This window comes from Cloeon dipterum, chromosome 4 (assembly GCF_949628265.1).
Source record: "Cloeon dipterum chromosome 4, ieCloDipt1.1, whole genome shotgun sequence".
Taxonomy (NCBI): Eukaryota; Metazoa; Arthropoda; class Insecta; order Ephemeroptera; family Baetidae; genus Cloeon; species Cloeon dipterum.
This window is the reverse complement of record NC_088789.1, coordinates 6,008,035-6,019,457: the sequence shown is the minus strand read 5'-3', so window position 1 is coordinate 6,019,457 and position 11,423 is coordinate 6,008,035. Positions and strand designations below refer to the sequence as shown.

At 39.8% G+C, this 11,423-nt stretch overlaps 1 long non-coding RNA gene across 1 annotated transcript in view; it reads right to left on the bottom strand.

Moving 5' to 3' along the window:
• Positions 1 to 360: 360 nt before the first annotated feature.
• The window catches only part of LOC135942672 (uncharacterized), a 38,868-nt gene continuing 27,805 nt past the window's right edge, over positions 361 to 11,423 (bottom strand). Inside the window, exon 4 of the long non-coding RNA XR_010575117.1 lies at positions 361 to 490. This is a non-coding gene — a long non-coding RNA (uncharacterized LOC135942672). The remainder of the gene's footprint in view (positions 491 to 11,423) is intronic.

Sequence of the window (11,423 nt, the reverse complement as noted above, 5' to 3'; positions counted from 1 at the left end):
CATTTACGACGAGAGTGCGGTAAACAAAAGCCGATAGGTGGATTTCGCTCGCGTGCTGACGAACTGCAGCGAGAATGGAATTAATTCCTGCGCTGCTGCACGCGGGGCTTCCTCTTCGCGAGCATTGTTTGTGACACAAAGTACAATTGCACAAAAAATGTGGAGTAAATGGCGATGTACTTTGAGACTCTCAGTTTGTATGGGTTTTTGCTTACTCCGTGACATGGCACATTACACACTGCCACGTTTCGAATTATTTCCGCTCAAAATCAATACGTTGCGAACGAGCATAGGATAACTGAATAATGCTGAAATCACAGGGTTTGTGCAAAAGGCTAAATAAATATGTAACAACACAGAGCATAAATCGATTTAATTATTTATTGGTTAATTTATCGATATAATCATTGCGCTCATCACACACTTTTATATCTCTTGACGTTTGAACCCTCACTCTTTTTTCCATGCAGACTAATGGAGGTTCACGAACCTGCAACAAAAAAATTTATTCTTTGAAACACTTTAAACAGGAGAAATTACATTTATTCGCCGCAAGCTTAAATTTTAATCTCTGATTGCGCCTAAAGCAACAGATTTCATAGCATTTCTCGTGAAATGTTTAGTGCCTAAATAAAAAGAAAGTGAATTTGCTTAGTGCGAACCGAGTGAAAGAGCACGGCGTAAAATATGGATAAAATCCTGCTCGAGTCTCTCTGCGCGCAGCTCTGTTCATATTTTTTAATAAAGGGAGTTATGAAAATTTTTACTGCCGTTGTATACAAGAAAAGATGCAAGTAATGGCTGTGTTACTTCGGGCGACAATAACTTTTTAGCTGTGTTTCATTACACGACGCTTATACGCATATTAAGGCAGCGCGCCTGCTCGGGGAAAGAGTATACGCTGCTAAATAACGCGCGCGCAAAAAGCTGCTGCTCTCTCTGTCTCGGCTCCGGGCCACATTTGCCTACATCATGTTGAAGGAGTTTCATAAGTTCAAAATGAAGTCATTCGCATGTAAGGGCTTATTCGCGTAATAATACGCCGCTCTCTCGAGCTGTGTCGCGACACGAGGGAAAATGCGTAGGGGGCGAGAAACTTTTCTTCCCAGCACCCAAAAATGCTACCAACGCCGAAATTGCGTTCTTTCAAGATTAAAAACTGCTCTACACAGAGTTAACAGCCTGCTCGAAAAGTGAAATGATTTTCTAAGCATGGATCTGAGCACGGTTGTTGTAAGGTTTCACTCAGGATTTATTTTAAAAAATTTGCTCGAGTTAACGCCTAAACAAAATACTTCTTGCCTTAAATATTTTTTATTTTAAAATTTGCACAACTGCAGCGTGCAGCTTTGTCATTTTGGGACTTCTTTTAACCTTCTAATCATTTTGAAAACATTTCAGTGATTTTAATCATCTCTTAAATACGCAAAACAAAAGCAAAATGGAAAAAAATGTGCAAATCATTTAAGGACGTTCCTCGTAAACTAAGGTCATTTTTTTAGAAAAGCTTGACATTGCTTTCCAATTTTTAACTTGCACTTAATACTCGATTTCAGTGAAGTCGGATAGGAGGTGTTATTTTTCAAGGCTATAAATGTGAAACTAAATGTAAATTCTAAAATTTTATGAATATATTTTTTAATTTTGGAAAAATTCCAACAAGGAATTTGACAAGGTACTGTCATATCATTTATAATGGCAAAAACTAAAATTTTGCAATTTAATTACTATGTACCACACTATATGATACTTCCTAGCTAACAAAAAAAGCACTCAGAAATTAAGGAACGTTGTTTTGACATTGGTTATAAAATTCCAAAGCCCTTAAATTTAAATATATCCATCTTCAGTAGCAACACACAATCTATAAATTTCTCAGTCCTAATTGAGTCACATACGTGAAATCTAAATTGCTTTATTATATCTACGCATTTTCTCTCTCACGGCTTGCGGCTGATGATCTAATGGTACTGCAGAGTTCAACCTATTTGTGTCAACTCTTGAATGCAATATGCAGCTACATTTCAAGGAAAGCTACGATAGAAACATAAAACTTCCAACACTGTTGTTATTTTTCTCCGGCTATTTATATGGGAAACAACGTCAATGCAAGAGTAAAAGTGCGCACTTGCACGGAAGATGAGCAGGCCTCGTTTGGGATTGCAGTAATTTTTTTTCTGGGAAAGCAGGTCTTGGAGTGACTGCCTGTTCTCTTTCACGTTATGTCAAACACGGTGCGGAATGGCGAGCGCGGGGCAGGATTTTATTGCGCGTCTCTGCACACTGATGATGGAAAGCAATTTCGGCGCGTCTTTCTCTCTTATTCCACTGCTGCTGTTGGCTCGATGCAAAATAAGAGCCCGAGCGAGCAGCTTACACCAGAGTTGGAATTTAATTTGAAATAAAAGAGCCGGCCGGGGATAAGTGCTCTCTCTCTCTCTCTCTCTCTCTCTCTCTCTCTCTCTCTCTCTGGCTTGGATGCTGGAGCTGGATGCAAGGAGAATGAACACCGTGTCGCCGCGCCATTCTCTCCATTGTCTTTTATCAGCGCGTGTACAACCCGACCCGACCCTGCTACTGCAATAAGAATTTCTGCCCTACACTCGGCGCTTATAAATGAAATCTGACATGGACTCTTTTAACTATCATCTTGTTAAAAACTTAACTAAAACATTCATGCTGGATGTTTTACGCAAAAACAATTAAATTATTGTTACTTAAATTAAACTATAAAAATTCATTTCATTTCATTGTATTTACTGACTCGAAGAAGGGCTGTGATTCATGATGTTAAAACGGTGAATTTTCTCTAGCTCTTTTGAGGGTTAAGTCACTTAGAAACCAATCGATATTCTTAGCGTTCAGATTTTGATTAATTTTTAAGTTTATTTTTTTATTTATCAGTAGCAAATATATAATTTGTCTTTATCAAATCACAATTATTTAGCGTTTGAATCGAACCAAAAGACAGGAGAAAAATAAATAAACACTATCGTAGATTTTATTGTTTTACAAGGCAATGAAGAAGTTTTTTGGCCATTCAGTGACTCAAGGGGGCAGCACTGCCTAAAATACAACTCTCGCAGCCAGTCGTTTGTCCTCGCGTTTTATTTATTTTTTTTTTAATTTATTCCAAGCACAGCGGAGCATCGAAGGATACGCGCCGACGTCACATTATACTCGGCACACAGGGTCGGAGTCACTCCAATTCGGCGCTGTTTGTGATTGCGAAAGAAAATTTACTCCTTGTTATCGCAGCGGTTATGCGCAAGAAACACGAGCCGCCGATCTATTTCATACCGAGTGAACTTTCGCACATCGTAAATCTCGCGGCTACGCTCCGTCGGTGTGCAGGCATGAGAACCTGAAGGCAAACACAATTAAAATAATATAGCGCCCTTGCTCCACCTTCATGTCGCGTTTGCCAATCTTGACGAAAAACTGTTGCAGTGCATGTGACTGCGTAAAATTCATTTTTATTCACAGAGAAGACAGATAATATAAAACAATAGAATAAAATGTAAAATTTTATGTCAATTCAAACCATTTTTAGCTATTTTTGGGGTCCGTTTTGCAAATTATATTTTAAAGAGAAAATATCATTTAAAAATTCGCTTAAAAAGTGAAAATATACCAAAATTGCAGCTTTGCTTCAGTCCTTATACGATTTCAGAGTAATTTTTAAGTTTCCTTAAGGTGCAGAATTCGTTGCATTAATTTTCAAATTTTAAAAACTGTCGACACAGATTATTTAAGTGTGGGTTTTTTTAAATAATCAAATATTACGGTGGAAATTTTACATCGGAATTCAACGACCTTTCATAACCCTCTTTAACTATGCCATTCATCGTCGCAAAAAAAAATTAATTCCGCACACGTGGTCCGCATTATTTGCAGTGGCGGAAGCGGAACGGACGGTGTTCGAGCACCAAAAGTGCGCATCCGCGTGACAATTGGCGGGCGTACACGTGTCCGTCGGCTCTCGGGGATGTGAGTGTACGTGTGTATTTTGGGGAAAGATTAGAAGCAAATAAGTTGACGCGGTGCGGGAGACCGACGGCGGCACACATCACGCGAGCAAGCGAGCGAGCGAGGCAGGCAGGGGTCATGTAATGGGCGGCCATATTGGTGTTGCACATAAGCATTCGTGTCAGGTGCAGACCACGCCTCAAGGAGGGTCCTTTTTCCACCTGAAACACGTGCTCGAGGCGTGGCCATGGCCAGCGAGAGTCGCGTGATTTTCGGACTTCGCGGCCCTTTGTCACGCGAGGTCGTTGATGGATCGCCAGCGGACGCCGTCCTGGCAGCCCGCGTCGAACCGCAGCGAACAGGTGGTGCACCTGACGTCCGCAGTCGCACTCGAACCATGCAGCCGGGTCGCCAGTCAGCATAACACTCAAAGGGTTCCCGAGGAGTCTGCTGTGCACCACACATCTAACAATTTTGATATTTTGTTTTCCACTCTGGGTTAGAGAGATTCCCGCACTGCGGTTAGTTTAACAAAACTTTATTAAATATCCACAGTTATTATATCGTTACACTTTAGTTGTTAGAATTTGGGAGTATGGGAGATATACTGAATTTTTTAATCATGAAATTAAAATAAATTGCTTAAAGATATTGATTGATTTAATTATTCATTTATGTATTTATTTAAAAAAATATTTATAGTTTCAAACTATAAGTTTACAACAGACAAGATTAATTTAAGGCTATTCCATTGTTAACTTCTTGTTTGGCTGTAGCGGCTTGTGACAGGGTTTAAAGTTGTTCTTATCACAGTCGAGAAATAATGGTAGACGTTGATTGGTTCATCACAAAATTTGCACTTACATTGATATTAAAAAAAAAAATGAAATTCAAAGAAATTTAAGTAAAGCTTTCCAGAAAATTGTGAAAATTATTTTTATTTTTACTTGAAATACCATCTAAAAAGTTACGAAAAAGCCAAAAATTTCCCAGGTTGTCGTCTAAGTTAATGAGAGAATCGGTTCCAAAGTTTGCATGCTTGTCAAGCGGCGAGCGTTAAAATTGTCTCCTTATTGGAGATTGTGAGAAGGAAAATTTTACTCATAAATCGCACACAATTATATCATTGAATAGATCACGATGAGAGGGATCGAAATCGAGTGAAAAAATCATTGACAAATTGTTCAGTTATTTTAAGAAATTGGTCAAAATCTGAAATAATTTAACTATCCTTGGTATACTGATTTTATTATTGCATGTTGTAGGGATCAACTATGGTGCTAATTTCACAAACAACAAACTCAACGAACTATTTGCTATAGTCAACAAAGCAACATGTTCTTAAGCTCTATTTAAATTAAAACACTTTGTGTGATAGGTATAGAGTTTTTGTTGTTTTCCTAACAAAATTGAAAAAATATATATAATCAATTTATCAAACCTGCTATTGTCCAAAAGATAGGTCTATATATCATTAAAAAATTATGCTGATGTTGCAATACTGCAGAAGAAACCAACTTCCAAAATTTACTGCATGATGCATCAATAGGTAATTTTTCTGTTATTATTTTTCTTTTGTATTGCCACTTATCATAAGGCTGTGCATAAAGTTATTCAATATTGACATTAATAACTTTACCAATGCGAACTGTCTAACATGTTGATTGCTTGCAATTCTGATCAGTGCAACTGCCGCAAATCAACATCATTATTTAGATTTTTAAATGCTGTGTTTGATTGCGATCAGCAAAAAAAAGTGATGGCAATTTTCTCGTCAGAAATGACGCGACTACATGCGCGCAGCGAATTAAATTACAGGCAGCAGCAAAAGCAATAATAATAGCAGCGTATATCGTTGGCTGGCAGAGTGAGTTCGAATTTATTGCAAATGCGCGTAATGACAGCATCAAGTGGCGGGTGGCTGGCCGGCCGGTGCTCGTCGTGTTCAATTGATAGTAAAGTACGTGTTTCATTCGGTGTTAGGCCGAGTGTGTGATATCTGTCCGCCGGGCGGGATCATAAATTTCGCTTGCAAATTAAATGGAGAGAGCGAGCGAGCCGGCATTATTTACAGCATTATGCGCGGCGGGCTGTCAGAGTGCAGCGCAGTGTCGCCGCCGCAAACGGCCCACTTCTCCATATTGATTTCAATACGCACCTGCGAAATGCAATCCGCGCCTTTTTGAACGCGGATTCCTTTGGTTTTGCGGGGGAGATTTTTCACCCAGGGGAAAAGTGAGAGGTGTCATCCAGGTCGACTCATTAGTATTTATACTTGATACAGGAGGGGATATAATGATGATTTCTGTATTGCTATGTATCCAAGAAATTACTTCTTTTTATCTTTGCATTGTTTGTACCGCAGCGTATAAGGTTTTTTTAGAGCTTGATTGATCTATGTCTTATTTTAATAATTTTCTGAGGTGAATGAGGAATCGATCCTAAAGAAATATTTGTGGTCTCCCTATAACTACGATTGAGTTATTATAATGGAATACTTTTTTACAATTTTAAAATTTAATGCTGTCTATGTACTTACAATCTTGATAGTAACATCAAAAGTTGATGGATTTGAGATTTTTCCGATTTCCCCCTCCCAAATTTCGACTCTCTAGTAAAATATTTACATTCTTTAATATTGAAAAGTAAAAATTATTTGCTCAAGAGCAAACGTAATTCAGAGATGTTACTGCGTGTTTGCATTTTAGTTCTCATTTCTTTGACGATATAACCGTCCTTTAGTTGGAAGAAAAGATCTGGGCGTTTCCTAATTGACTAAGATCGTCTTCATTTATCGACTTTAATTACAGCTGTCACCAACAGTCTCAACTGCATGACAGAACAGTCAGTTTTTGGTTAAAAATAGTTGGCCTTTGGCTCGATTAAAGTTCCTATTTTTAAAAATTAGAATTCCAATTTTACGAGTTTTTGTGTAACTGCTGATAAAAATACAGCCGTTTAACTGAATTTGCAAAGTTTAACAACTGGAGCCTGTTTTTTTTTTGCAAAAATCACTTAAAGCTGTTACAAAGTCCTTTAAATTTCCCAAGATCCATGACATCGGTCACTTGAAAAATTCCATTTGTTAAAATATTTCTACAAATCCAAATAATCTAAGCTGAAACTAAGCTGAAGTTCTTATCATAATAATTTGATTAAAATTAAAATATCAATAAAGCTAATTTGCAACAGTTAGAAAAAACGAGTCGTATTATAATTAAATTTTAACTTGGAGATTGGAGGAGCGAGACAAAGCACAAGGGCTCGAATGTCAGCAAGATGCCTCGGCGCGTTAATTTCCTTTCGTTTGTTCTGTCGGCGTGATGCGCGCGGCGGACCAAAATAAAGCTCGCAAGAAAAATTAGGCGCCCAATTAAACATAAGCGCGCGCGTGTTGGGATATATGTGTTCTGCTCGGGGTGTTGGGAATGTTTACAAGAAGCATCCATAGCGGGGCGAAGCGCAGCAGAAAATAAAACGGCGTGTTAGAAATTGTTTGACACATCGTCGCCGCTGCCGTTGCCGTCGTTGCTGTGTGTGTGCCTCGCGGAGAGAGATCTTCGGGAGCAAAAAGAGCTGTGAAAGAGGTGTCACTCAGTCAGCCGCTTGTCACTTGGCCAAGAAGCTCGCTGCTCTCGAGCGTTTTTTGACTCGGATAACTGACAAATGATGTTACTTAAAACTCTCCAAATCCAGCCGCGCGACAGGGAAAAATTAACATTTTAAAGTGTCATTGTGGATTAAACTTTAAAAATACAAGGCTCACAACACTCGTGCTCAGCGGTAGCTCTGCGCGCTGGATTAATTTATCTACATCAAATAACACGTCCGCGCGTGTGAATTTTGTTGCCAACGACCAACGGTGTTCAGTTTCACACTCATTTTTATTCGGAAATCCTTGAAATAATATTTCGTGCGCGCGTCCTGTCCAGATAAATACTCCCGTCAAGCGGGAAACGCACATTTATTCGGAGATTAGTACGGCAGTTATAATTCCTCGGCTCCGGAATTCGAAAACCCCGTAAACAAAATAGGCCTCCAACCGGTGCCAAATGATTTTTTGTTCAAATTCTTAAATAGGTCTTGTGTGAAGATTTACTTCAAATTTGAATATTATTCATGCCAGGAAGTTAAAATTGCTAGATTACGGACATTGAAAGGTGTTCTCTTTTTGTTCGTTCATCCAGACCAAAAATTATTTCAAGATCTAGTTTAGTTATCGTTATAAAAAATTAATTCAATAATTGGATATTTTCAAATTTATTTTAGATCCCTTGCACCATTTTGTAACTGAAAATATACAAACAAAAATAGAAGCTTGCTTACTTTAGTAACTTTCTTGCTGTAAATTATTCGCAGCCATAAATTAAAGACATTTTATCTAACTTTTGGCATTTTTCCATATTTAGGCATTTTTTAATCGTAATAAAATATATTCCGAGATGTGTTTACTGATGTCACCTTCAGAACTAAATAAGAAAAAAGATCGACGAATCGAGGATGCACTGTTTTTCTTCACGAAATTTGCATCAACGTCAAGTCTGGTTTGAGCAGGAGGACACGAAGCATAAACGAGATTTTGATGCCTGCTCGTATTAAAACAAGGGTGCGTCTCTGGAGTGCAAAGAGCGACAACTCTTCTCTGCTTAATATCGCCTCCCCACGCCAAGTGGCACGGAAAAGTTGTTGGAAAATTTTGAAAAGCAGATTAAATTTCATTCTGTGCGTGTGCTGAAAAGAAGAAAAGGCAATTAATATTAATTATCAACGGAGTGTGCTTGAGAAGAAAGTTGCGTCTCCAGGGAGGGAAAATAAGGGAGGCGATGTCGCCGCCACTCTTCTTCTTATTCGTATTACCACTCAAAAGGAGCAGCCGCTTCTTCTTCTTCTTCTTCTTCAGAATTATTATGAAGAGGAGGAGGAGGCGACGCAAAAGTGAAGAGTCGAGAGAAAGATATGGCGTGCGACACAATGCTGCTTTGTCAGAGCGAGAGAGAGAGAGAGAGAGAGAGAGAGAGAGAGAGAGAGAGAGAGAGAGAGAGAGAGAGCGTGATTTTATTGAATTATAAAACAGCTTGCTCGCTGCGAGCGAGAATAATGGAAATGTTGTTCGCCAAATCCCAAACATTTCTACCCTCTCTCGTTCGCTCCGCACGCCCGTCCTCTGTTGTTCCATTATAACTTTGTGTTTATATTTATGCAGGCGCGACACAAAAGCAGGAGAAAATATTCAGCAGCTTTTTTAATCTAGAAAACTTACTTTCTTGCTTGCTCGCGCTTTACAGCACCCCAAGGAGGAATGCTTGCACCCGCGACTCATACTCATTAGCCTAATCAGCCCGCCGCGTGCAAATTAAACCAGGCGACCAGGACCAATTGCGTCGCCCCCGAAACGCCATTACTCTTCCTTCCAAATAAAGTCGGTGTAAACTTTGTCGACTCCGCGGAAAGGTCAAGAATCTTCCTCCGCCGAAAAGACTCTGAGGGTAATTCAAAGTTAGGCAACCTGCTCTGCACTACTGTTGCAGGGGGCTGCATGCATCTGAATTTGGAAGGCTCGTTGGTCACTGAATTTTGTTTTTAATTAATAATTTAATGATTTCAAGTTGGAAATCCAAATTTTGTAAAATTTCCTGCAAATTTTTCCCTCCTCTCCTCGAATGAGTTACGACGGTGGTACCTCTATCGGTGATTATTCTCGTTTTCTCATAGTTTTTATTGCAGAAAGTACCGTCTTCTTCACTGGCCGATAAAGGAACACTTAAGCAAATAACGCTGAACGTCCTGTACAAGAACAGGAACTCAAGAAGTGCATTAAACCCCGAAAATAAGATTCAATTAATCTTTTCTTTTTCCAGACATTGAAATTATTTCCACTCTAATTTTATTCTGAGTTTTTTATTAAAATAATGCTTCATTCAAGTCTGATAACAACGCAAGTTTGAAATAAAATATATATTGTGCCAATTTTTCTCAAAACTCAAAAGAAAGTTCAACATAAGAATCCAGCTCAAAATTTCAAGTCTCTGATTGTAAATGACAACTGCATTTTAGGCTCTTTACTGTTCGCGAGCGTTCCTCTGCCGAGCGAGAGAAGCACCTATATAGCAGTCATTTTAACTTGCAAGAGGGTGAAAAAAGTTTTGCTTAAAGAGCTGGCAGGGCGGTGCATTTTTCATCGGCGCACGAGGCGTATTTTACCACTCCACAGCTTCATTAATATACCACCGCGCGCCACCCTCCCGCCGCAGCCCTGCCAGCAGTGTGTTTCCCAACTTCTGCGGTAATCTGTAAGCCAACGCTCTTTTTTCATGCATACAGCCCGTGCCCGGCAGCCACCCCAAGTGAGAGCAGAGAGAGCGAGCGTAGGCGCGGAAAAGCGGCATTTTCATCTTCCTTTATGTTTTGTTATTACGGCCCCACTTTTTAATCTAACCGCTACTTATTTACATCTCCTATACAGTTGTTTCAACTTTTTACTCAGCCAGCCAGCCAGGCAACAGCGGCGAAAACTTTTTATTCGCGCCAACATGCAGCACACCGAGTTTTCGCCATCGCGAAAACATTTACGACTATAGCAACGCGCAGCGCCTCTCCATTCTGATGCAGATTTTATTTCCGCCCCAGCACCGCAGCGCGCAACCAAACACCGCCAGACCAGACAAATTGTCTCGTGGCACTCTCGGCTCATCTGCAAATTGAGTAAAGCACTTGAATATTGAAATTTTTAAGAGTTTCATAAAATACTTTTTAGAGAGTTCCCCTCTGCAAAAAATTGTTTTCCTATTTTTTCTATTATTTAAGAAAAAATATTAAAAACAATTTCTTGGATTTTCATGAGGTCTTTTTGAATTAACTCGTAGCGACACCAAATGTTTGGTTTGGCGTTCCAAGCAGCATTGAATGGGTCCAGACCAGACCAGAAGTTTGTCCTCTCCAAACCTAGACTCCTAATTAAGGCCGCGTTGATGGCTGCTGCGCGTTGGGAATATATATGTGTGTATTTATCTGCGTTATTGGGGGGATATTCAAATTAAATTACCTGCTTTGAATTTCTAATGCGCCGCCGACCATGTGCTGGCGAAATGTGTGTACACATAAAAAGGATCCAACCCCTAATTAATTTTTCAACCTGCCAACACCTGAACGAGGAAATTAATGATATTTGTCTCTCTCGGCGGCGGCGGCGACGCTTCTTTTTTATGATTATTTTTTCCGCCTGCTCGCTTGTTTGTCCGCCGCGCGACGACGAATAAAACCAGATAGTCGTAAAGGATATCGGCGGCTCCATCTCGAAAATACACTCGGCTCTTTTGATTCACCGCTCGCGCGGCGGCGGCGGCGGCGGCGGCGACAACTCGTTGCTCCTCTCTTCTTTTGACTCTAATGAGGCATGCTTTATACCTGAGCCGGACCGGTGAAGTCACCTTTCGTCAGGTTCACATTAAGGTTCA